Here is a 24522-nt window from a genome sequence, read left to right as displayed (position 1 = left end):
CAGTGAGCTCCCGCACAAACAGCTTTTGGAAAAATATTATTTTTTCTGTCAAATATAGGGAGAAAAGATTTGTACGAACTATGTACCTTCATCTAACCCAGTAGAAATGTAAGAAATTATTGGCTTCAGACAAACCTATCAACGATTCCCTCATCCTCAGTTCCACCGTGAGAGACAGGGAAAAGCAGCAATATTCCGGCCCCGCACTCTCCAATCACCCGCTGCCAGCAGCAAGCGGCGACTGCAGCTTCAATCAGCGGCTTACTGACCATCCCTGGGACACAAGATACTCCAACCCGCACAAAGCCTCGCAAAACTCCGAGCACAGGCTCAGGAAAACGCAGGTAGATTATATCCCGGTCACTAAACCTCCGAGCAGCATTTACAGAATTCCCGAGTGAGTGAGTCACAAATAAAAATCGCACCACCTTTCCAAGTCTTTTCACTGTAAAATTCCTTCATTGTATTGAAAATCTGACTGTTGAAGATCTGAAAATGAGCACCATGGGATTTGTGTGACTGAGTTACTTGTTTTCCATTGTTTGTCGGTCAGGTTTGCAATTCAATTTGTTTGGATGTTGAAGATAATCTGATTTCAAAATGAGTTCATAAAGCAGATAAATATTAAATCCAGGAACAAATCCTGAGGAAAATGGATCACAATGTTTGGAAGGAGGTGCAGCTAAGAAGTGGAAGATGTGAATGACGTTATTAATGATTGAGAGGAATGCATTGCAACCTTGGGGCTTTTGTAGGGTGGTTACCTTACACACATTGATATTCGGAACAAGCTGAGGTATCAGGTTGAAAGCAACAAGTGTCTTCATGTGTGTTGGGATATGAAGCAGACCTTGATCACTTGCCCAGCTAGCTCAGTTGGTAGAACATGTGACTCTTAATCTCAGGGTCGTTGGTTTGAGCCCTACGCTGGGCGCTGTGGGACTTTTAAAATCTTGCTTCTTTCAAAAAGGGGAAAAAACTCCAACTAATCGCTGCAAGGCAGGCATTCACCATTGAAAGCAACTGGCAGACATCAAATTGAAAGCACTTTCATGTCGCATCTCTTTCTGCTTCTGTCCCTGTCTCGTGTTCAGCTCCCAGGTCAATTAGCTGCTGGATGCAGACAGAGTCAGTTCGTGGCAAAATAAGATGCAAGGCGATAAGTTTGCAGACAATCTTGCAGGGTAAAGAGACTTTCCAGGAGACTTCATGGGGTCTGGAATCAATATTGAGGACTCCCAGGGCAATTCCCTCCCGACTGTGCCGCCACCTCTGCTGGGCCTGTTCTCGGTGGGACAGGATATACCCAGAGATGGTGGTGTCTGAGGCATTATCTGTAAGGTACGATTCCATATGTCAGGCTGTTTGCTTGACTAGTCTGTTAGGCAGATGTTGGTAAGGAGTACTTTGCAGGGTCGACAGGGCTGAGATTGCCATTGTCGCTTCCAGTGCCTTGTTCAAATACTGGGTGGTCCGTTTATTCCTTTTATGTGTCTTTGTTACAATTGAGTGGCCATTTCAGGGGGTATTTTAAGAGTCAACCACAGTGCTGTGGGCCTGGAGTCACGTGTGGCCAGATGAGGTAGGATTTCCTTCCCTAAAGGGCATTAGTGAACCAGAGGGGTTTTTACAGCAATCCACACTCGTTTCACCAATTACAGCGGAAATATCACAGTCGAGGACAAACACAGAGGCAGAGTGTGGGAATGAAAGGAGAAGAGAATGGCTGTTTGGGATTCGAGCCCGGAGTGTTACCCTGGCTCCCTTGACTATTAGTCCAGCGACAATACCATTCTATTAGCTTTCCTAATTACTTGCTATGTTTGCATGCTAACCATTACATCTCAGAGCCCGGCAATCTTTCACCATTTAGATAATATGCTTTTTCATTCTTCCTGCCAAAATGGACAATTTCACATTTGCCCATATTATATTCCATTTACCAGATCTTTATCCATTCACTTAATCTATCTATGTCCCTTTTCAGGTCCTTATGTCAGCTCCACAAATTACTTTTCCAACTATCATTCTGTCGTCAGCATATTGAGCATATTCCTTGGGACATTCATCCAACTCATTTATACACATTGTAAAAAGCCGAGGCCCCAGCACTGATCCCTGTGACATACCACTGATCCTGCCAACAAGAAAGTGAGCCATTTTTCTTAATCTCTGCTTCCTGTTAGCTAGCCAATCTTCTATCCATTCCAATCTGTTACCCCCTCCACTATGAACTTTTACTTTCCGCAAAAAACACTTGATGTGTCACTTTATCAAATGCCTTCTGGAAACCTAAGTACAGCACATCCACCAGTTCTCCATTATCCATAATATGTGCTAGTTCAAAGAACTCTAACAAATTGGTCAAAGACGATTTTCCTTTAACAAAACCATGATGACTCTGCCTGATTACCTTGGATTTTTAATGTGACCTGCCGTAACGTCACTAAAAATAGCAACGAACCTTTTCCTTCTGACAGATGTTAAACTGACTGCCCTGCAGTTTCGTGTTTCCTGTCTCTCTCACTTTTTGAGACAACGTATTACATTTGATGTTTTCCAATCTCATGGAATCTTGCCCAAATATAGGGAATTTGGAAAATTAAAACGAATACATCAAATATCGCACTCGTCACTTCTTTTAAGATGCTACGATAAAGCCCAGCAGGATCCGAGGGTTTGCGAACCCACACCTCCAACAATTTACTCGGTATCACTCCCCTGGTGATTGTAATTTTCTTGAGTTTCCCTCGCTTCAATTTCCTGAGTTACAGATAAATATAGGATGTTACTTGTCTCCTCTGAACTGCGCAGGCACCTGGCTGGAAAGTTAAACTTTGGGTCTTCGTTTTGAAGAAATGGAATTCGGCTGTTCTCATTAGGAATGCTGGAGACAGACTGATCAACAATGTCACCATCAAATGGCACAGCGCAGTAAGAGAGCCTCCTACTCATCCTTTCTATGCCTAAGCTTTTTACAAAGAGCCTCCTCATTCATCCGATTTTCCTTCCATCTCTGCATAACCCCGATTTCCGCCTATCAACTCATTCTCCAATTTCACTAGGAAAATGCTGATTTAATAAAAATGATATTGAAAGATGAGAAGGAGCTTCTACAGTGCCCAGTCTGCTAAATTCTGCAGCGTTACCAAAGTTTCCTTGACTCAATGACACCAAGAATTGCACTTATGATTATTACTTGGCTTTTGAACAAAAAAAGTACTTAAACTGTTGATTTGGATTTAACGAAATTTATTCTGATCAAGCATCTCCTCATTTTCTGAGTTGATATATACAATCTTATTCCTCTTGCTGTACAACCTGTTGCAGAGGCTGTTATAGAAAAGAGGGAAAGGTTTGCTACAGCTATACAATGCCCTGGTTAGGTCACAACTGGAGGACTGTGTATAGTTCTGGGAACGGTAAATAATAAAGGATCAATATTTGCATTGAAAGTTTCAGAGGAGCCGCATTGATTAAGTTGGTGGGTTTTGGAAATAGGAAGTTGTACATCTGCAACTATTCCATTGAGGAGACCAAACGCAGACTGGGTGACCTCTTTGCAGAACACCTTCAATCTGTCCACAAGCATGACCCAGGCCTTCCTGTCGGTTACCATTTCAACACCCCATCCTGCTCTCATGCCCACATGTCTGTCCTTGGCCTGCTGCAATGTTCCAGTGAAGCTCAACACAAACTGGAGGAACAGCATCTCATCTTCCGATTAGGCGCTTTGCAGCCTTCTGGACTTAACACTGAGTTGAACAACTTCAGACCATGAACTCTCTCCTCCATTTTCACCCTTTTAAAAATCCCTTTATAAAAATGTATTTTATTTACTAATTTTTTATTCATTTATTCGTTATTTCATCCCCCTTATTATCCCCTTTTTAATCCTTTTTTCCCCAACTACCTCCCTCTCCTCCCACCCCACCCCAACTCCAAAAGCGCCATCTGTTACTCGTTCCATGTTGTTCTTTCACAGAGTGCTGACCCTTGTTCTGCTATTCACACATTCTGCTTTCGTACTTTTATGCAACTATCAGCACCTTCTTCAGCCCTCACCACTGCCATTAACACTCCCTTTTTCTTGTGTCCATGATACGTTTGTCAGTCTCTCCTTAGCTCCCACCTCTCGCTGACCTTCGACCCAGCTTCACCTGCTCTACCCTCCCCTCCCCCTCCCCGGCCCCTGCCCCGCTTGAACAGTATAAACCCTATCACTTTTTACTTCTCTTCGGCTCTGAAGAGGGGTCACATGGAATCGAAACGTTAACACTGTTTCCCTCTCCACAGATGCTGTCAGATCAGCTGTGTTTTCCCAGCATTTTCTGTTTTTATAATATGTAAGAGGTGCTTGGCTCACAAGACGGCAGACGGAGGAAAATGTAGCAAAGACTGAAGTAACTCACTTGGTCGTAGAAGTATTTTTTAAAAAGCAACAAAGCAGAACATGTTTCAAAAGGTGAGTAAGTTGTGTGTTGATGTGCAAAGAGGCTTGGCTGTGCTTGTACAAGGAAGATAGGAAGTTCCTGCCGCAGAATTGATTAGCGTGTTCTTCCAACTGAAAGTTTGGTGGTTCAAAACTACTCAGGGACGAAACTTCCGATGTTTTTTTTTCCCCCATCAACACTCATTGTCATATGGATCCGGGTTGTCAATTGCGGTAGGAAAGTTTTCCACAAATGTTGCCAGTTCTAATGTTCTGCAGTGAGTTTCCAACCAGAGAATCTTCCGCGTGTAAAGGAAATGTGATAACTACTAGGCTACGAAAGCAACATGAAGCTCCTTGCAGAATATCAAACTGTGCTGTCTTATTGCACTGCAGGACCTTGTTTTGTGGCAGTACAATTCGGCGGAAAACCTTAGCTATACGGCAGAGAAATTGATCTAACATTAGAATCATCAGGTCACAGAGCACATCAGCAGCTCATTCAACACCTCACACATGTGCGAACAACCTTGCAGCAAATCCGCCCCCATCTTTCCCTCTAATTTCCGAGCGATGCATTTTTCAGAATATAATTCAAAACCTGGAGAAGTATAAATGTCACTTTGTGTTGAGATGATGCATCCAGTTACTATTTAACAACAAACGGGAATGATGCAACCTTTCCTTACACTTAATTCTGTTAATGCTTCTACCCCTTTTCGAGCGGGGAAACTTTCCGTGTGTGAGAGACCGTGATCCCTATTACCCTACACAAACCCTGCAATGCAGCGGGGAAACTTTCCGTGTGTGAGAGACCGTGATCCCTATTACCCTACACAAACCCTGCAATGTAGCGGGGAAACTTTCCGTGTGTGAGAGACCGTGATCCCTATTACCCTACACAAACCCTGCAATGTAAAGAGCCCAATTTAACACACACAAGGCAGAGAATCAGGATTTTTCAGGTTGGAAAGACGTAACTAACGGAGTGCCACAAGGATCAATCCGAGGGCTTCAATTATTTACTATCTATATTAATAACTTGGAGGAGGGGGCAAAGTGTAATGTATCCAAATTTTCTGACGATACAAAAATAGGTGGGAGTGCATTTTGTGATGAGGACATAAGGAATCTGCAAGGGGGTATAGATAGGTTGAGTGAGTGGGCAAAAAACTTGGCAGATGGAGTTTGATGTAGGAAAGTGTGAGGTCATGCGCTTTGGACGGAAGAATCAAAAGGCGGACTATTATTTAAATGGAGAGAGACTCCTAAAAAGTGCAGCACAGAGGGACCTGGGTGTTCTTGTGCATTAAACACAATAGGTTAGCATGCAGGTGCAGCAAGTCATTAAGAAGGTAAATGGAATTTTGGCCTGTATTGCTAGTGGAGTCTTGTTACAACTGTGCAGGGTGTTGGTGAGGCCGCACCTGGAGTACTGTGTACAATTTTGGCCCCGGTATTTTAGAAAGGATATACTGGCATTGGAGGCAGTTCAAAATAGATTCAGCAGGCTCATTTTTGGGATGAAGAACAGTGAAATAGGTTAAGCCTTTATTCATTAGACATTAGAAGAATGAGGGGTGATCTTATTGAAACCTACAAGATTCTGAGGAGGCTTGACAGGTTCATGTAGAGAAGGCGTTTCCACTAGTGGGGAATCTCGAACTAGGGAACATAGTTACAGAATATGGGAGCACTCATTTAAAACTGAGATGCGAAGGAATTTCTTCTCTCAGAGGGTAGTAAATGTCTGGAATTCTCTACCCCAGAGAGTTGTAGAGGCTTGATCATTGAAAGTATTTAAAGAGGAGGTACATAGATTTTTTAAATATTGGGGAGTTGAGGGCTATGAAGAGCTGGCACGAAAGAGGAGTTGAGGCCTGGGCAGATCATCCATGATCTTATTGAATGGCGGGGCAGGCTTGAGGGGCCGAATGGTCGACTCCTGCTCCTTTATCTCATGTTCTTATGTTCGTTTGAAACGTGTCTCTGGTTAAAGGGGCCGGAAATAAAAATAAAAGGAACAGGTAACATAGATAAGCCAGGTTGTAAAAATTCCGCGTCGCTTCCCTGGTGGTCTAGTGGTCAGGATTCGGCGCTTTCATCGCTGTGACCCGGGTTCGATTCCCGGTTAAGAGATGATAATTTGTTGACTTCGTGCGAACTATGAAAATGAGTTTGGATAATTTCCTGAGAGAAATGCAGAACGTCTTTGCCGTAATCAGTGGCGTGGGAGCTTGAGTTTTGCATCAGACTTGGAAATGTCATCTGGTCACAACCGGTAAGGAACAAACACAGAGGTGAAGTTAGGGAATGAGAGAAGGGCTGTGATCGGCTGCAAAGCGCTGACAATAGAGAGGATGTTGCACGGCAAAATATAGCGGTAAGAGGCAAGATTTTACCGTTTACATCGACACAAATATGTCCCTGATCTGGTCCCAAATCTCATGTTAAATGAACAGAAAACTCGCTTAATCTTCCACTTCTCAGCTGCACCTCCTTCCAAACATTGCAAACTCCTCCTGCATCTTCCATCCTGATATTTTTCACTGTAACATTATGATATGAAACTGCACAACTCATGTGAATAAAGTTTGTGATGGGAAAAATGTGTTCACCCCGTCGGGGAACTGAGTCACATTGACACACACAGAGGAACACACACAGACATATACACCGAGAGTGATAGAGGGCAAGGGTTTGTCTCTAAGGAGAGACAAACACCCAGAAAGCAAGCATGACACCAACCTGGCTCCGTTTTTTTTCCTCTACGATTACAAGTTTCGTGAATGTTTTCGTGAATGAACGGAACTAGGAAAACCCCCTTGGATGCTTTAGTGCTTGGATGGATTTGATTGAATCTAACCGAGAATTAACTCTGTGGACACAGAGTTAAAACGAGGAATAATGAGCAGCGGGGAAACCCCAATGGATTTGAACTCCATCGCCTTAACCACTCGGCCACGGCAACCGGCCCTATGGACAGGTTAATGTTGTTGGTATATAAGATGGCTACAGCAGAGAGGCGGGCTTTCGGCCCATCTTCTCCGTGCTGGCTGTCTGGAAGAACAACTCAACTACATCCACAACCGTACATTCTCACAAAAGCAATCTCCTACTTCTCCCAGTTAAAATAAAACCCAATATACGCCAGCATTCACTTTCAGCTGGCACTTTGTCGTCAGAGGAGAGCATTCAAAGTGACCCACAGGTGAACCATCTATAGCTTTGGCAGCGGTTCCACAAATAATGGAACCTGAATCCAGCGCCTGAGGCCGTTCGGCCAGGCTACCTCTCTCAACCTGCTGTTTCCCGTCGCCTTGATGGTGTTTCCACTGAAACAGAACATTAAAAACAAAAAGAATTAGCCATAAGCCCCCTCGAGCCTCCGCTACCACTTAATAAGTTCATGTCAGATCCCCAAACTCAGCACTAATTTCCTATCTGATCCCGATAGTCCTTCATTCACTTAAAGTCCAAACATTTATCCATCTCAGCCTTCAATATACTCATCGACTGAGGATCCACAGAGCTCCAGGCTACAAAATTCCAAAGGTTCACAAGCCTTTGGGTGAAGAAATGTCTCCTCACCTCAGTCCTAAATGGCTGACACATTATCCAGAGAACGTGAGCCCAGTTCTAGACGCTCCAGCCAGAGGAAAACAGCCTCTCAGCATGTTCACTGTCACTCAGGAATCAATCCAGTGAATCTTGGTTGCACACAGACAGCAAGTGAATGGAGGGAACAAAGAGCACAAAAGTGAACAGAGATAGAGACACAGGCAGAGAGACTGAGAGAGTGAAAGAGAGAGAGAGGCAGATAGACAGGGACAAAAAGCGGCAGACAGAGGGAGAGAGAGTGGTAGACACTGAAAAGAACAGATACACTTCACCATTCCATATGATTGTTAACTTATATTGACAGACAGAAAAAGAGAAATAAAGACTTACATTTAAACAGAGCCTTTCACCAACTCAGGACAACGGGAGGCTCTTTAGAGCCAATGAAATCTTTTTGAAATGTAGTCACTGTTGTAACCTAAAAGCAGAGAGAGTTTGGTTAAAATGCTGATTCAGTAGATGAGAAAATCCGATCTTAAGAAATCCATTTCAATGTAGAATCTTTCTTTCTATCGCCCTAAACATTTCATTGTTTGGTTGATGCAGATTCAGCAGATGTAAATCTGCAGCTGAAGAAATAAATTTCACCTCGAATCCCTGACGAAACAGGGACAAAGCATCCCATTTCTATCAGGTCATCTCTCAGCCTTCCCTTTCTCAGAGAAAAGAGTTTCAGGCTGTTCGGCCTTTCCTGGTGATTGTAACCTATCCGTTCCTGTAACATTTCTGAATCAACTTTTATTTTCCTGTTCCTTCCGACACCCGACAGCAGTAGAAACAGTTCCTAATATCCGAGTCATTTCAGTTTGGGCTATTTGTATTGAAAAGTTCATTCTCTCGATGTGTCCATTGCCTTAGCCACTCAGCCACAAGGACTCGGTGTCTGTCTGTTTAAATGTTGCTCTGTGACAATTTCGATCATCCTCCAATTTGTACCACACCGACCCTCAGAAGCTGAAAAGTCTTCATTCAAAAAAAAGAAAGAAAACTCCTCTTGTATATTTTAAAACTGCTCTTTTTATTCTCTGTACCATCTTAATATGAAGCCACACAACGAACGTGAATAATGTTTGGATGGTGAAATGGGGAACTGAACCGCATTGACACACACGCAGGAATATACACTGAGAGTGACAGAGAGCAAGGTTTTGTCTCTAAGGCGAGGCAAATACCCAGAAAGCAGGCATCACACCAACCTGGCTCTGTTTTTGTTCCATTTCTAACTGTAACTTTTGTGAACGCTTGCAGACGAATGGAAATTAGAGAACGCTGGGGGTTTTGGATGTTTTTTATTCAACTTAATCGATCACTAATTGTGCAGGCACACTCTAAAATTCAGGAATGATAAGAAGAGTAGTTGTCAGGATTCCAGCCCACCTGTGGAGACCTCAAGAGATTCAAAACCCGTCGCCTTAACAACTCAGTCACGAATTCAAGCCCCAGATTTGCATTAATGTAGATTGTATAAAATCATAGACAGCTGCATCAGACGGTCATTCAGCATATTGTTCACATACCAACTCTCTGGAAGAGCAACTCACCGACTGCAATTCCACACCCCGCATTTTTCCTACAGCAACTCATATTTATATTGTCTCTCCTCATTCCCCCGATCCAAGTAAAACACCGCACACTCCGCTGGGTTTAATGTGACTTGGTATCTGTTGGTTCAAATGGGGCAGCTGCAGATCCTAAAAGGAAGATAACTTGAACGTTTGGCGACTGTAGGATTCGAACCTACGTTTCTGTAGAGACTAGAGCCTTAATCCAGCAACTTAGACTGCTCGGCTACGCTATCACGTTAAAAGGGGTGATTCATAATTTCCTTCACTGGTATTGTCAACGAAAAGAACAGAAGCAAAGGAGCAGGGGAAGGTCATTGGGAAACTTGAACCAGCTCCGCCAGTTAATCAGATCATCCTGCACTTTGTAACATACAGAAATTATCTCCACTGTTAACTTCTTTTTTCAATGTTTCATTATTTCGATGTTTCAAATGATGTTTCTTTTTTCCTTTGTGACTCTGGTGTTTACTCAATGAAATGTTGGTAATAGGTAATGAGATTTTATACATTGACTCAGAAAAATGAGGAGATGATTGGTCAGGGTAAATATTTTTTGATAATTCGATTTGACATCAACGATTTCAAAAAAAACTTGAAAACTGTCAAAGGTTTCCGAATCCAACTCTGCCTGTCATTGGGTCAGGGAAACTTTGTTAACTTTCATACATTGTACATGGACACAGCAGAAGGCCCTGCATCTCTTTCAATATTGTTTTTTCTTAACGCAGAGTTTTCAAAAGGGAATTGGACAATGACTTGAAAGGGAGAAAAAGATCAGGGTTATTGAAAGAGGCAAATAAATTGAGATTAACTAGAAAGCTCGTTGAACAAAACTGACATAGATTGATTGTCCGAAAGACCTCTTGTAGAGCTGTGCCATTTGAGGATGATATTGTTGATCAGTCTGTCTCCAGCATTCCTAATGAGAACAGCCGAATTCCATTTCTTCAAAACAAAGACCCTAAGTGCTGCTGCAGGACGTCACCGCTTAACATTTGAGTGAAGCCCATTGAGCCTTTGTGCTGTTTCCTGTTTCTGTGGTGCAGTGATTTTCATTCTTGCCTAGCACATGAAACGTTCTCCGGTTTAAAACTGGGCAGAGCCATAATCAGAATTTGTGGGTTCACGTTGCAGCCACGTGACCTGGTCAGTGTTTATCCCTCAACCAAGAACACATGGTCCGCTCATTGTGACGTGCCTGGTTTTGACTGTTTCCTGAGCGGTGATTGGCTGCCGTGTTCCCTGCATTACAACAATGACTGCACTTCAATTAAAGCAAAACTGCGGAAATCTGGAAAGGAAAACAGAAAATACAGGAAAAAATCAGCAGGCCTGACAGCATCTTTTGAGAGAGAAACCTGCTGAGTTTTTGCAACATTGTCTGTTTTTATTTCAAAAATTACTTAATTGGCTGGAAAGTGGTTTGAGACATCCATTGGCGGGAATAGCGCTATTAAGATGCAAGTCTGTCCTTCTTTAATTATCTTAACTCCCAGTCCTCTGGTCACTGACCCCCGTCAGTGGAAACAGTTTCTCCCCATCTGCTCTATCAAACCCGTTGCCCCCACCCCCATCATTTTGAGCAGCTCCGTGAAATCTCCGTTTAACTTTCTTTGCTCCACAGAGGACAATCCCGGTCTCCATAAAATATCCACAAAACTAAATTTCCTCATCCCTGGACATGATGCAAGGCGGATGATTGAAGCTGCAGTCGCTGCTTTCTGCTGGCAGCGGGTAATTGGAGAGTGCGGGGCAGGAATATAGCTGCTTAGCTGCTTTTCCCTGTCTCACTCACTGTGAAGCTAAGGAAGAAAGAACAATTGATTGGTTTGTTTGAATCCAATAACTTCATAAATTTTGGAATATATTGTCAGTTGGCAGGTGTGAAAATGGAGAAGGAACCAAAATAGAAATCTCAGTCTCCAGCTTTGTGAATCTTAGAATATTCTTTTGGAACCGGAATCAGGGGAGAATGAAGGGTGAACTATCCGACTGACCAGAGACGGTCAAGGCATCTTTCCCTTCTTTAAGACGTTGGAACATTGACTCTGATGTGCTCAGTGAAATTAACTGATCTGAGACATTGAAAGGATTCTCGTTACTGCACCTCAGGAATTCAAACCTAATATCGGCTTCGGGACAATCAGAATACTTGGTAACAGATAAGACAGCGAAAGACTCGAAGGGAGACGGCACCGGTTGTAGGAGAGCTGGTTCCCGGTGACATGGATGTGTCAGCAGTGGATGGGATCAGGCTGTTTCCATGTATCCACAATGAATGTCCCGCCCTTTATTTTGGAAGAGTAAAACTGATAGAGAACAATTATCACTCCTGTAGCAGCAATCTCGATGACACCCTGTTTTGAGGCTGCATCGGTCTCTGTGGCGCAATTGGTTAGCGCGTTCGGCTGTTAACCGAAAGGTTGGTGGTTCGAGAACACCCAGGGACGAAGATTCCCTATTTTCCCCCCATCAGCCTTCATTGTCACTCAGTTCCCGGTTGTCATTGGCTACTTGAGCTGAATGTCAAGACCCCGGAAATGTTGCCGGCTCTACTGTTATCCAGTGAGCTCCCAGGTAAGCGGCTTTTTTTCGAATATTCATTTCAAATATAATGAGATAACATTTAGACCTACCATGCACTGATACCCAACACACTGGAAATTTATGAAGTTATTGGATTGAAACAAACCCATCAATTGTTCTTTCTTCCTCAGCTCCACCGTGAGTGAGACAGGGAAAAGCAGAAAAGCAGCAATATTCCGGCCCCGCTCTCTCCAATCACCGGCTGCCAGCAGAAAGCGGCGACTCCAGCTTCAATCGGCGGGTTACCGCCCATCCCTGGGACACAAGATACTCCAACCCGGGCCAAACCTCCCAATACACCGAGCACAGGCTCAGGAAAACTCAGGTACATTATATCACGGTCACAAAACCTCGGAGCAGCATTTACAGAATACCCGAGTGAGTGAGTCACAAATAAAAGTCACACCAACTTTCTAAATCTTTTCACTGTCAAATTCCTTCATTTTATTGAAAAGCTGACTGTTGTGAATCTGAAAATGAGCACCATGGGATTTGTGTCACCAAGTGACTTGTTTTCCACTGATTGTCCTTCAGATTTGCAATTCAGTTTATGTTGGATATTGAAGCGAATCTGTTTTCAAAATGAGGACGCAAAGCGGCTAAATATTAAATCCAGAAACAGATCCTGAGGAAAGTGGATCACAATATTTGGAAGGAGGTGCATCTGAGAAGCGGAAGCTATGAATGATGTTATTGAGGATTGAGTGGAAAGCATTGGGGCATTGATCAATCATTGTGTCCGGGTGGTGAAAACGATGCTGTTAAAATCCACTGGGGTTTCCCCAGGAAAGTTCCAATCTTACCGACTGTGCTTCTTATTATTTCTGATTTCAACCTGGTGTCCACAGAACTCTCGGATCAATGGAAGAAAAAACATCCAAAAATTCTCCTGATTTTTGGACTCTAAGGGAATGAAAGGCTCTCGGGATCGGGTGAGAAATTGGTGTTGAGACTGGAGATCCGCCATGATCTTAAAAAGTGACGGAGGAGGCTTGTGGGGCCTTATGATGTATTGTTGCTGCTTTGATTCTGTTCTATTTGAGTAGCAATGCTAGGAAAGGCGATGGGCAGTAATAATGAAGCTTGGTTTCAAATACCACTTCCACTGCTGCTAAAATTGCCCGATTGGTCGAAAAGGTGGCAGCTCACAGTTAAAGCAGATGTGTGCGGTGTTTCACTTTAACAGAAATACTGAGAGACAATAAAATATAAATGACTGTGGAGAAAAGGCGGGGTTGTTGAATTCGCTGTGAAACTTGTGCAGGACCGATATTCGCCTCCAGCTCTTTCTGCCCGTCCAGGTCAATTGGCTGCTTGATGCAAACACATTCAGCTGGTGCGAACGTAAAACAGAACGTGATCGGTTTGCAGATAGCAGCGTACAGAGACACAAGGATCTTCCTGATTGGCCCAAGTACTGATCACAGGTATGTGCAGAGTGCCGGTTATCCACAATATCACTTCCCTTCCAGTCTTGTCTACGTTGTTCAGCTTTGAAAATGCTCATATTTTCACATTGGATTTCAATGTGAAGAAAGCAGAGCTGTAATAAGCTTATATAGTTCAGCAGATGTATTGCAAGAAGTTACATAACAGGCAGATGATAACAGTGCTCTTTGGACGCGGTGAGCTCCAGTGAAGGATTGGCACCATTAATGTGTCGCTCAATTAGTCTCGTGACAAATTTCATGCTGGAAATAACAAGAAATCTCGCTGAATTTGCTCCGTGTTTTGGTTTCAAACGAGCCGAATACAAGGTAAGAAAGTACATCTCGCTCGAGTGGGTTATAAAATGGCTGAATGACCCGTGCTGTTGGGAAACATAAAATTATAGAAAGTTGCAGCACAGAAAGAGGCCATTCGGCCTGGCGTGCTGCTGTCAAATTGTAATAGTGATTGGCTGATCTATCAAGAGTCATATTTATGTCAGTGCAAACAGTAGGCAGCAAAATTTGCCCTTCTCCCACCCATATTTTTCCTGGCGCCACCAGCTCTGTGGTCAGTGCTTTCCACCCAGCCCTTCTCTTGTCCTTCTTTCACTCCGCTTCTGTCTTTGTTCTCGACTTGTCCAAATATGACATTTCCAACTCTGCGGCGAAACTTCAACTATCACCCCACTGGTTCTGGTGGAGCTGTTAAAATTTTTCCATCAATAAATAATTAATACTCATTTTAACAAGATAAAAAATCGACATTCCCTGATCAGGAATCGAACCCGGGCTGCTACTGAGAAAGTGACGAACCCTGACCACTAGACCATCAGGGAAGCTGTCATCTCCAATTCTCTGCTCCTTTCACCCACTCTAACCTATCTCTCTCTGAACTTGCTGCACTCCGTTCTCTCAGATCCAACCCTGACATTGTCATCAAACCTGCTGACAAGGGTGGTGCTGTTGTTGTCTGGCGCACTGACCTCTACCACCCAGAGGCTGAGCGTCAACCCGCAGACACTTCCTCCTACCTCTCCCTGGACCATGACCCCACCACTGAACATCAAGCAATTGTTTCCAGGACTGTTACTGACCTCATCTCCTCTGGAGATCTTCCTTCCACAGCTTCCAACCTCATAGTCTCCCAGCCTTGGACGGCCCGCTTCTACCTCCTACCAAAATCCACAAACAGGACTGTTCCGGCAGACCGATCGTGTCAGCCTGTTCCTGACCCACGGAACTCATTTCTCGTTATCTTGACTCCATTCTCTCTCCCCTTGTCCAATCCCTCCCCACCTACATCCGCGATTCCTCTGACACCCGACATCTTATCAACAATTTCCAGTTCCCTGGCCCCAACCGCCTCCTCTTCACCATGGACGTCCAATCGCTCTACACCTCCATCCCCTAACGGGATGGTCTGAGGGCTTGCTGCTTCTTCCTAAAACAGAGGCCCAAAAAATGCCGATCCACCACTACTCTCCTCCGTCTGGATGAACTTGTTCTCTCACTGAACAATTTCTCCTTAAACTCCTCTCACTTCCTCCAACTAAAAGGTGTGGCTATGGGTACCCGCATGGGCCCCAGTTATGCTTGTCTCTTTATGGGGTTTGTGTAACATTCCCTGTTCCAGTCCTACTCCGGCCCCCTCCCACAACTCTTTCTCCGGTACATCGATGACCGCTTCGGTGCTGCTTCATGCTCTCGTCTGGACCTGGAAAAAATTATTAATTTTGCTTCCAATTTCCAACCCTCCATCATTTTCACGTGGTTCATTCCTGACAATTCACCTTCCCTTTCTTGACCTCTATGTCTCAATTTCTGGTGATAGACTGTCCACCAATATTCATTACAAGCCTACCGAATCCCACAGCTACCTTGACTACAGCTCCTCACACCCCGCTTCCTGTAAGGACTCCATCCCATTCTCTCAGTTCCTTCGCCTCCGTCGCATCTGTTATGATGATGCCACTTTCAAAAACAGTTCCTCTGACATGTCTTCCTTCTTCCTTAATTGAGGTTTTCCACCCACAGTGGTTGACAGGGCCCTCAACTGTGTCCGGCCCATCTCCCACACATCCACCCTCACATCTTCCTCTCCCTCCCAGAAACATGATAGGGTCCGCCTTGTCCCCACTTATCACCCCACCAGCCTCTGCATTCAAAGGATCATTCTCCGCCATTTCCGCCAACTCCAGCATGATGCCACCACCAAACACATTTTCCCTTCACCCCCCAGGCAGCATTCCGCAGGGATCGTTCCCTCCAGGACACCCTGGTCCACTCCTCCATCACCCTCTACACCTCAACACCCTCCCACGGCACCTTCCCATGCAACCGCAGAAGGTACAACACCTGCCCCTTTACTTCTCCCCTCCTCACCGTCCAAGGGCCCAAATACTCCTTTCAAGTGAAGCAGCATTTCACTTGCACTTCCCCCAATTTAGTCTACTGCATGCTTTGCTCCCAATGCGGTTTCCTCTACATTGGAGAGACCAAACGCAGACTGGGTGACCGCTTTGCAGAACACCTTCGGTCTGTCTGCAAGCATGACTCAGACCTCCCTGTCGCTTGCCATTTCAACACACCACCCTGCCCTCATGTCCACATGTCCGTCCTTGGCCTGCTGCATTGTTCCAGTGAAGCTCAACGCAAACTGGAGGAACAGCACCTCATCTTCTGACAAGGCATTTTACAGCCTTCCGGACGGAATATTGAGTTCAACAACTTTAGATCATGAACTCTCTCCTCCATCCCCACCGCCTTTCCATTTTTCCTTTTTTTACCAAAAATTTATATATTTTTTTCTTTTCCCACCTATTTCCATTATTTTTAAATGTATTTCCATCCATTGTTTTATCTCTACCTTTTAGCCTATTTCCATCCCTTCCCCCCACCCCACCCCCACTAGGGCTATCTCTACCTTGCTCGTCCTGATTTCTACCCTTAATGTCACCTACTAGCACATTTCTTAGCTAAAATCACCACCGTCAACATCTCTTTGTCCTTTTGTCTATGACATCTTTTGGCAATCTCCACCTATCACTGGCCCTCTATCCAGCTCTACCTGTCCCACCCCCAACACCCCCCCCCCCACCCCCCACCCCCAACCCTTAAACCAGCTTGTATTTCACCTCCCTTCTTTTTTTTTTCCTTAGTTCTGTTGAAGAGTCATTCGGACTCGAAACATTAACTGTATTCCTCTCCGCAGATGCTCTCAGACCTGCTGAGTTTTTCTAGGTATTTTTATATCTGTTTTTGTTAGGGAAGCTGTCAAGTTGCTTTCAGTTTGGTTTATCGACGTTGCTTTTATCCATGTTTCCGTTTTAGATGGAACCAATTCTTCAGTCAATGACAATAATGGTTTCTGCGAGCTGGAACATGAAATTGACAGGGAGGTGAAATAGCCCCACAAGCTGCTCATGTGTGACTGTCAATTTCCTAAACCCACCAACCTCATCACTGCGGCTCCTGTGAAACTGACAAGAGAACACACTGCAGACATTCATCACTGAAAGTAACTGACACACATCAAATTCTAAACACTTTCATATCACATCTCTTTCTGCTTCTGTCCCTGCCTCGCCTCCAGCTCCCTCTGCCCGTCCAGCTCCCAGGTCAATTAGCTGCTTGAGGCAGGTACAGTCAGTTCATGAACCCAAGCTTTCCCTGGAAAGCAGGGACTGGGAATGTGGGACCCAAGGATTTTAGAAATAGTGAGTTTGCAGGCGACATGGTAAAGATAAACTAGAATCTCATCTTCCTGATTCTCCCAGATATCGATTTATGGAATGTGCATAGTGCCGATTATCCACATTCGCAGACTCCTCCCAGTCTTGTGCACGCTGTTAAGCTTTGAACCCACTCGCAAGAGTAGATTATAAAATGGCACAATGAGCGTGAAAGAAGTAAGCGTGGTGTTGGGAAATATCAAACTATAGAAAGTTATGGTAAAGAAAGAGGCAATTCGGCCCTGTGTACTGTTTTCAAAGAACTTTAAAGAAGGGTCATATGGAAATACATTAACTCTGTTTCTCTTTCCAGACATGCTGAATTTTTCCAGCATTTTCTTTTTTTATTTCAGATCCACAGTATTTTGCTTTTATCTCTGGATTTCTAGACTATGACAATACCACTACGCCACCTCCTGAATGCCAACAAATGAGTAAGAAAATACGGATGTGTTTGGATAGGTTTTTTCCTATTTAAATGATAAATCCTCAGGCGGCAGGATTCGAACTCATGTGTTCATTTTTAACAACAAATGTAAATTATGGAACATTCAATCACACTTAAATGAACACTTTGGATAATGCTTTTACCCGGCTTCAAACCGCTGCTCTGCCACATGTGAAATGACCGTGACCCCCGCTGCCCTGCACAAACCCTGCGCTGTAAAGATCCCAATGGAGCTGTCTGGAATATTAAACGGTGACGTCATGCAGCAGCACTTTGGGTCTTTGTTTTGAAGAAATGGAATTTGGCTTTTCTCATTAGGAATGCTGGAGACAGACTGATCAACAATGTCATCATCAAATGGCACAGCGCAGTAAGAGGACCTAAGATGGAAGCAAAATACTGTAGATGCTGGAAATCAGAAATAAAAACAGAAAATGCTGGGAAAAACTCATCAGGTCTGGCAACATCTGTGGAGAGAGAAGCTGAGTTAACGTTTCGAGTCCGTATGTCTCTTCTTCAGAGTCCTGCCGACTCGAAGCATTAACTCTGCTTCTCTCTCCACAGGTGTTGTCAGACCTGTTGAGTTTTTCCAGCATTTCCTGTTTTTACTACAACAAGAAGCCCTTCACCCCATCGTATCCGTGCCAGCTATTTTTATAGAGCTAATCAAGTCGTCTCTAATTCCTTCTCTCTTTACTTAAACCTGAGTTTTCCCTCTTTCAGTTATTGTCCATTTCTCGCTTGAAGAAGGAATTTCTGCAGAATCCATGCACAGTTTGCCTTAGTTAACAAAGTTTCCCTGACCCAATGACATGAAGAGTTGCACTAGGATTCCTCATACAGTTTTCGATACAATCATTATTTATGTAACTGATTTCATATCGAATTACAAAATAACTTTATTCTGATCAAGCAGGTCATTATTATTTCTGAGCTGCTGTCTACAATCTAATTCCATTTGCTCTATAAACTGGAGAGCTGGATTCAGGTTCCAGTCTCTGGAGGAGTGGGCCCGACTCCCGCCGCTCCCAAATTTTCAGCTGCTTCCCACTTTCGGGCACATTAGGAATTCCATTTGTGTGAGCAAGAGACAAGTCCAGTTTAATACGGGGAGTGGGGCGGGTTGTGGTCCTTTGTCTTGACAGGGTGAACGAGGAGAGACAATGTAAATAGAAATTGGTGTGGAGGAAAGGCGGGTGTGTGGAATTGGTTTAGTTGCTCTTCCTGAGAGCCAGCACAGATACGACAGGCCGAAAGACTGACTTTATAGCCGCCTCTGGTTTAATATGAACATGTTTTACCCAAGCAAGTGCTGTTAGTCGTGGACGAGAGTTGAGGACAATGTTTCTGACATCCATCGGGGTTTCCCCAACGTTGGTTTGCTGACTGCAGTTCTTGTTATTCCCGATTTTAACCAGGTGCCAACAGGATTAGTTATCAGATAAATAGAATCAAACAAAAACTCTCGCGCTTTCTTATTTCCATTCATCTGCAAGGATTTGCGAAATCTGCAGACGGAAATGGAACAAAACTTAGCCGGTTTGGTGACATCCTTTCTTTCTGGGTGTTTGTCTCTCCTTCGGCCTTTGTCACTGTCGATGTGCATGTCAGTGTGTGTCCCGCTGTGTGTGTCAATGTGGTTCAGTTCCTCATTTTCACCACGCACACTTAATTCACCTTAGTTTTGTGGCTTCATATTAAAATCGTAGAGAGAAAAGAAAAACAGGTTTAAAAGGTTCAAGAGGAATTTTGTTTCTGCAGTTTTGGGTGGAGACTATTCAGCTACTAAGTGTCTGCACGCTACAAAGAGGAGGGTGATTGAAATTTTCACTGAGCAACATTTAAACAGACAGCCACCGAGTCCTTGTGGTCGAGTGGTTAAGTCAATGGACACATCGAGAGAATGAATGTGTAAATGCAAAAAGTCCAAACTGATATCCCTCGGACATTAGGAATTGTGTTTCTTCTCGAAGTTGTTCCACGTGTGACATTTGCAGCTCTGATGTGAAACTTCAACTCTCACTCCACTGATTCGGGCGGAGCTGTTGTGTGTTTCGGTTTTCAATCAATAAGTAAATCAGAATTTTAACAGTTTGTACCAGATCAATAAACTTTCATCGCCTGGCCGGGAATCGAGTCCACAGTGAAAGGGCCGAATCCTCACCTCTAAATTAAGAGGAAAGCTGTCTATAACCCTTGCAACATGCTTTATCAATGCCGCATTTGTCCTCTTTCAGCTACTTTCACCAGAGATAAGTTTCTGCTACAGAATTTTATCATAAAGGACATCTTCGGGCAATAAGGGGTGAGCTGCAGTGAAGGGTTGGCACCAATAAAGTGTCGTTCAACTGGTCTGGTTCCAAACCCTGTGCTGGAATTAAAGAAAAACCTTGAGTTTGCTCAGTGCCTTGACTTCAAAAGCGAGGATGTAAGAAAGTACGTTCCCATAGAATGTAATAAAATGTCGGAATGACTGGGAAATGATGCTGGAAGACATCAAATTATAGACAGTTACAGCAAAGAAAGAGGCCATTCGGCCTGGCGCGCTGCTTTCAAAGAGCAGTTGTGATTGATTGGTCAGGAGTGATATTTGTGTCAGTGCAAACAGTCGGCAGTAAAATCATTACCACATTACCACGGCAGACATTCGTCAGTGAAAGCAACTGACACATCAAATTCTGCCGTTTTCATGTCGCATCTTTTAATTCTCTGTTCACCATCTCAGACATTTCCAGGTCGATCAAATATCATCCATGCAGAACTTTGTCCTGTTCCTCGTTCCACTAAGAGGTTTGCTGTCAGTAAGACGCAGCAAGTGGCTCCATAGCTCAGTGGTTAGAGCACTGGTCTTGTAAACCAGTGGTCGTGAGTTCAATTCTCACTGGGGCCTGTAACTGAAATTTGGTGGCAAGGTAACCTTAGAGGAGAGCACTGCAAAAAGATATCGGAAAGTGATTTGAGTGGGTAACAAGATGTCAGATGGAATATAATGTAGGCAGGTGCGGATATGTTCACTTGGTTGTAGAAATGAGAACAGCGGAATGCTTTTAAAATGTGGGAAAGTAAATGTGCTGGTGTTCAAAGAGACCTGAGTGTGCTTGTACAAGCAATGTAGAAAGTTAGCATGCCAGGGCAGCAAGAAATTAGGAAGCCCAATGGCATATTGGCCTTTATTACAAGGGGATTGGAGAGCGAGAATAAAGAAGTCTTTAAAGAAGGGTTTTGGTGAGACGGCATCGAGAATCCCGTGTGCTGTTTTCATGTCCACATTTATAAAATGATATACTGTCAATGGAGACGGTACAGAGAAGGTTCACTAAATTGGTCTCTGGGATGAAATGGTTGTCCTATGATGAGAGGCTGAATAAATTGGGCTTCTATTCTCTGGAGCTTAGAAGAATGAAAGGCAATCTCATTCAAACCTACAAAATTCTGAGGGGGCTTGATCGGGTGGACACAGAGATTGTTTCCACTGGTCAGGGAGTATAAAACACTGGGGCACAGTTTCAGGGTAAAGGGCCAATAATTTAGGGCTGAGATGAGGAGTTATTACTTCACCCAAAGGGTTATGAATCTTTGAATTCTCTACCCAGAGGGTTGTAGCTGCGCCATCATTGAATACATTTAATGCTGGTATGGACAGGTTTTTGCTATCTCGGGGAATTAAAGGATATGGGGAACGGGCAGGATAATGGAGTTGAATCCCAAGATCAGCCATGATTGAATTGAATGATGGAGCAGGTTCGATGAGCCGTGTTGTCCACTCCTGCTCCTATTTCTTGTGTTCACATACATGATAAAGACAATAATTCATGTTATAATAAAAACAGAAAGTGCTGGAAGTTCTCAGCAGGTCTGACAGCAAATGTGAAGGGAGAAACAGAGGGAAGATTTCAAGTTTAATATGACTCTTTTCCAAACCATAAATTGGCTGCTGGTTATGACATTTTGCACAGCATCGAGACAGGGAATTGAACCCAGCCGGTGAAAGCACCGAATCTGAACCATTAGGGTGTTTCTATAGCATACCTTTTGAACGAAATTAGCTTCCAACTGAAGGTTTAATGGTTTGAAACCACCTCGGGTCAAATAGATTCCCTCTCTTCCTGCTTCTACTTATATCACTGACGTAGTTCTGCTTTGTGCCCTTTGGCTACAAGGAAATCTTGTCCAAACTTTGTCACTTCTGCTGTTAATCAGTTAGTTCCCACGCAAATAGATTTATGAATATTCATTTCAAATAAAGCGAGAAAATGGGGGAAACATGTGCATAACATCCATCCTATTAGAAAGATTGGGTTCAAAGCAACGAATAGAAATTGATTATCTGATTGCATATACCGAACTGGAATACGCCATCACATCGAGTGAATCCACTGTCTGTTCAAATGTTGCTCAGTGAAAATGTCAATCTTCCTCCGCTGTGTAGCGTATGGACACTGAATCAACAAGCAGCCTCCACTTAAATAAACACAGAAAGCGTCAATCTCCTCTTGCAACTTTTACACCTGTTGTTATTCTCTGTACCATTCACCACGAAGATATATAATACAAGTGAATAAAGTTTTGCGATGGTAAAACTGTGTTCACCCCTCGGGGAACTGAACCACATTGACACAAACACATGAACACACACAGACAGAAGCACCGAGAGTGACAGCGGGCTAGGTTTTGTCTCTGAGGAGAGGCAAACTCTCAGAAAGCAAGGATGTCACCAATTTAACTTAGATTTATTTCATTTCTGACTGCAGATTCTGTGAATGCTTACGGATGGACAGGAAAGAAGGAACACAGAAGTGAAACAGGAAAAACAGACGGGAGTGTTGGGAAGGTTCTGACTCCACTTAGCCAATAATTAATCCTGGAGGCTCCAAAAGGACAGAACACTGAGCAGTGCAATCGGCAGGACGCGAACCCGTGGGGGCAGATACCCAGTGGAGCTCCAATCCATCGCCTTAATCACTCAGCCATGACTGGAGACCGGACTCTGGTGTAAATGTTGTTCATGTAAAACTATGGAATGGTTACAGCAGAGACTGAGAGCATTCAGCCCCACCAATTCCCACTCATCCTGCAGCCTCCCTTGTTCTTCCTACCTAGACGAACCACGTCATGTGTCAAATGCCCCGAGCCTATCCTAAGGGATTTGATGAAACGTTTGAAAGGACGAACCAACTGAAAGTTTGGCAGTGATGAGATTCAAATCCACGACTCGATCGAGGCTGCAGCCTAAATCCAGAACCTTGGACCACTCAAACACACTACTGCTGGCAATATGATAGTAACTATTGCCTTGAGTGGTATTGGTGCTGAATAAGAACATAACAGCAGCAGGAATAGACCATTTTGTCGCTCGAGCCCCTCACAGTTCTATAAAATCAGAGCCAAGGTAACAATCTTGAGGCCATTCAGACCGTGTCAGAGGAACATCGACCATTCAACTTTTTGATGCTGCTCCACCATTCAATAAGATCATGGCTGACACAACAGAAACCCCGCGCGGCGAGTTAGCCCAAGGGACTTGTATAGAATTTCAAACTGTGTCCTCATGCTGCAGTTCTGGATTATGCTTTGCAGAAATAGGATTGGGCTGGGATATTTAGGAACACCGGAGAGAAATTGATCGAGCAATAGAATCGTGAAAGTTCACAGCTCATTAGCACCCATCGTGCCCTCGCCAGCTTTTTACAAAGAGCTGCCTAGTTAGTCTCAATATCTTTCGCTTTCTTCATAACCCAGCAGCTTTTCCATTTCAAATATTTGTCCGATTCCCTTTTGAAAACTCGGAGTTAAGGAAAACAATATTGAAAAAGGCGCAGGACCTTCAGCAGTGTCCATGCTCAGTGTGTAAAAATTAACAAAGTTTCCCTGGCCCATTCTCGGCATGTTATTTTATTCAGAATATATTACAGTTCATACAGTATCATAAAAATTTATTGAGACCCCATTGACCAATCTGCCACCAAGGAATCATGTCTGACCCCAGTGATCTGTGAAAAATGTAACCCGATCAAATGCAGCCACCAGCGGGCGCTCCAGTGGCGCAATCGGTTAGCGCGCGGTACTTATAGAGCAGTGCGATCAGCGGGCTACGCCGAGGTTGTGAGTTCGAGCCTCACCTGGAGCAGAGGTTTTACTGGAGCTACTACATGTGGAACCACATTTGGATCCGAGATTCTTGAATTAATGGCACGGTTTTCAGCCGGCAGCATTGCAATGACAGAGCATAAGCGCACCCCCGACCACCGTACTGGTTTATTAAATTCTGTTACACAGAGTTGTTGTACAGGAAGATCAACAGCGACTCATTTACCATCTCCGCATGGTTTTAACTTGTTCTATTTGACTAAAAACGTCAAGGAAATCATGTTTAAATTTTTGCATTTCCACCACTGATCACACAAGGTAACACCCGGCTGGAAGTGGTTAGTTATTACTGCTCCCCAGTTTCCACGGTGACAGACAGTCTGATCCTTGATGCAGTTCCTGATACACGCACGGGCAAAACAGATATCACCTGACTCATGAAATGCGCATAACATCAAGCTGACCTTTGATACCAAGCTGACGGTGTATTAGGCCTGTGTACTCAGTACCTTGTTGTCTGGCTGTGAAACATGGACGACTTACAGCTATCAAGAAAAGAAGCTCCACGATTTCCATCTGCGCTGTGTGCGGTGGTTTTGGGTATCTCCTGGCGAGACACAAT

General features: G+C 44.0%; 4 non-coding genes across 4 annotated transcripts; all 4 read left to right on the top strand.

Moving 5' to 3' along the window:
• The first annotated feature begins 861 nt into the window (after positions 1-861).
• trnak-cuu (transfer RNA lysine (anticodon CUU)) lies at positions 862-934 on the top strand. Its single transcript has one exon. It is a non-coding gene; the product is annotated as a tRNA-Lys (tRNA).
• Positions 935-11994: 11060 nt separating this feature from the next.
• Positions 11995-12068, top strand: trnan-guu (transfer RNA asparagine (anticodon GUU)). The gene has a single exon. It is a non-coding gene; the product is annotated as a tRNA-Asn (tRNA).
• Positions 12069-20630: 8562 nt separating this feature from the next.
• Positions 20631-20703, top strand: trnat-ugu (transfer RNA threonine (anticodon UGU)). Its single transcript has one exon. It is a non-coding gene; the product is annotated as a tRNA-Thr (tRNA).
• Positions 20704-23845: 3142 nt separating this feature from the next.
• trnai-uau (transfer RNA isoleucine (anticodon UAU)) lies at positions 23846-23940 on the top strand. The gene is made up of 2 exons: positions 23846-23883; positions 23905-23940. It is a non-coding gene; the product is annotated as a tRNA-Ile (tRNA).
• Positions 23941-24522: the final 582 nt, after the last annotated feature.

The sequence above is a fragment of the Cetorhinus maximus genome, chromosome 23 (genome assembly GCF_964194155.1).
Source record: "Cetorhinus maximus chromosome 23, sCetMax3.hap1.1, whole genome shotgun sequence".
NCBI classification, from domain to species: Eukaryota; Metazoa; Chordata; class Chondrichthyes; order Lamniformes; family Cetorhinidae; genus Cetorhinus; species Cetorhinus maximus.
The sequence above is the reverse complement of the archived record's forward strand: the minus strand, read 5'-3'. Positions and strand labels throughout refer to the sequence as shown.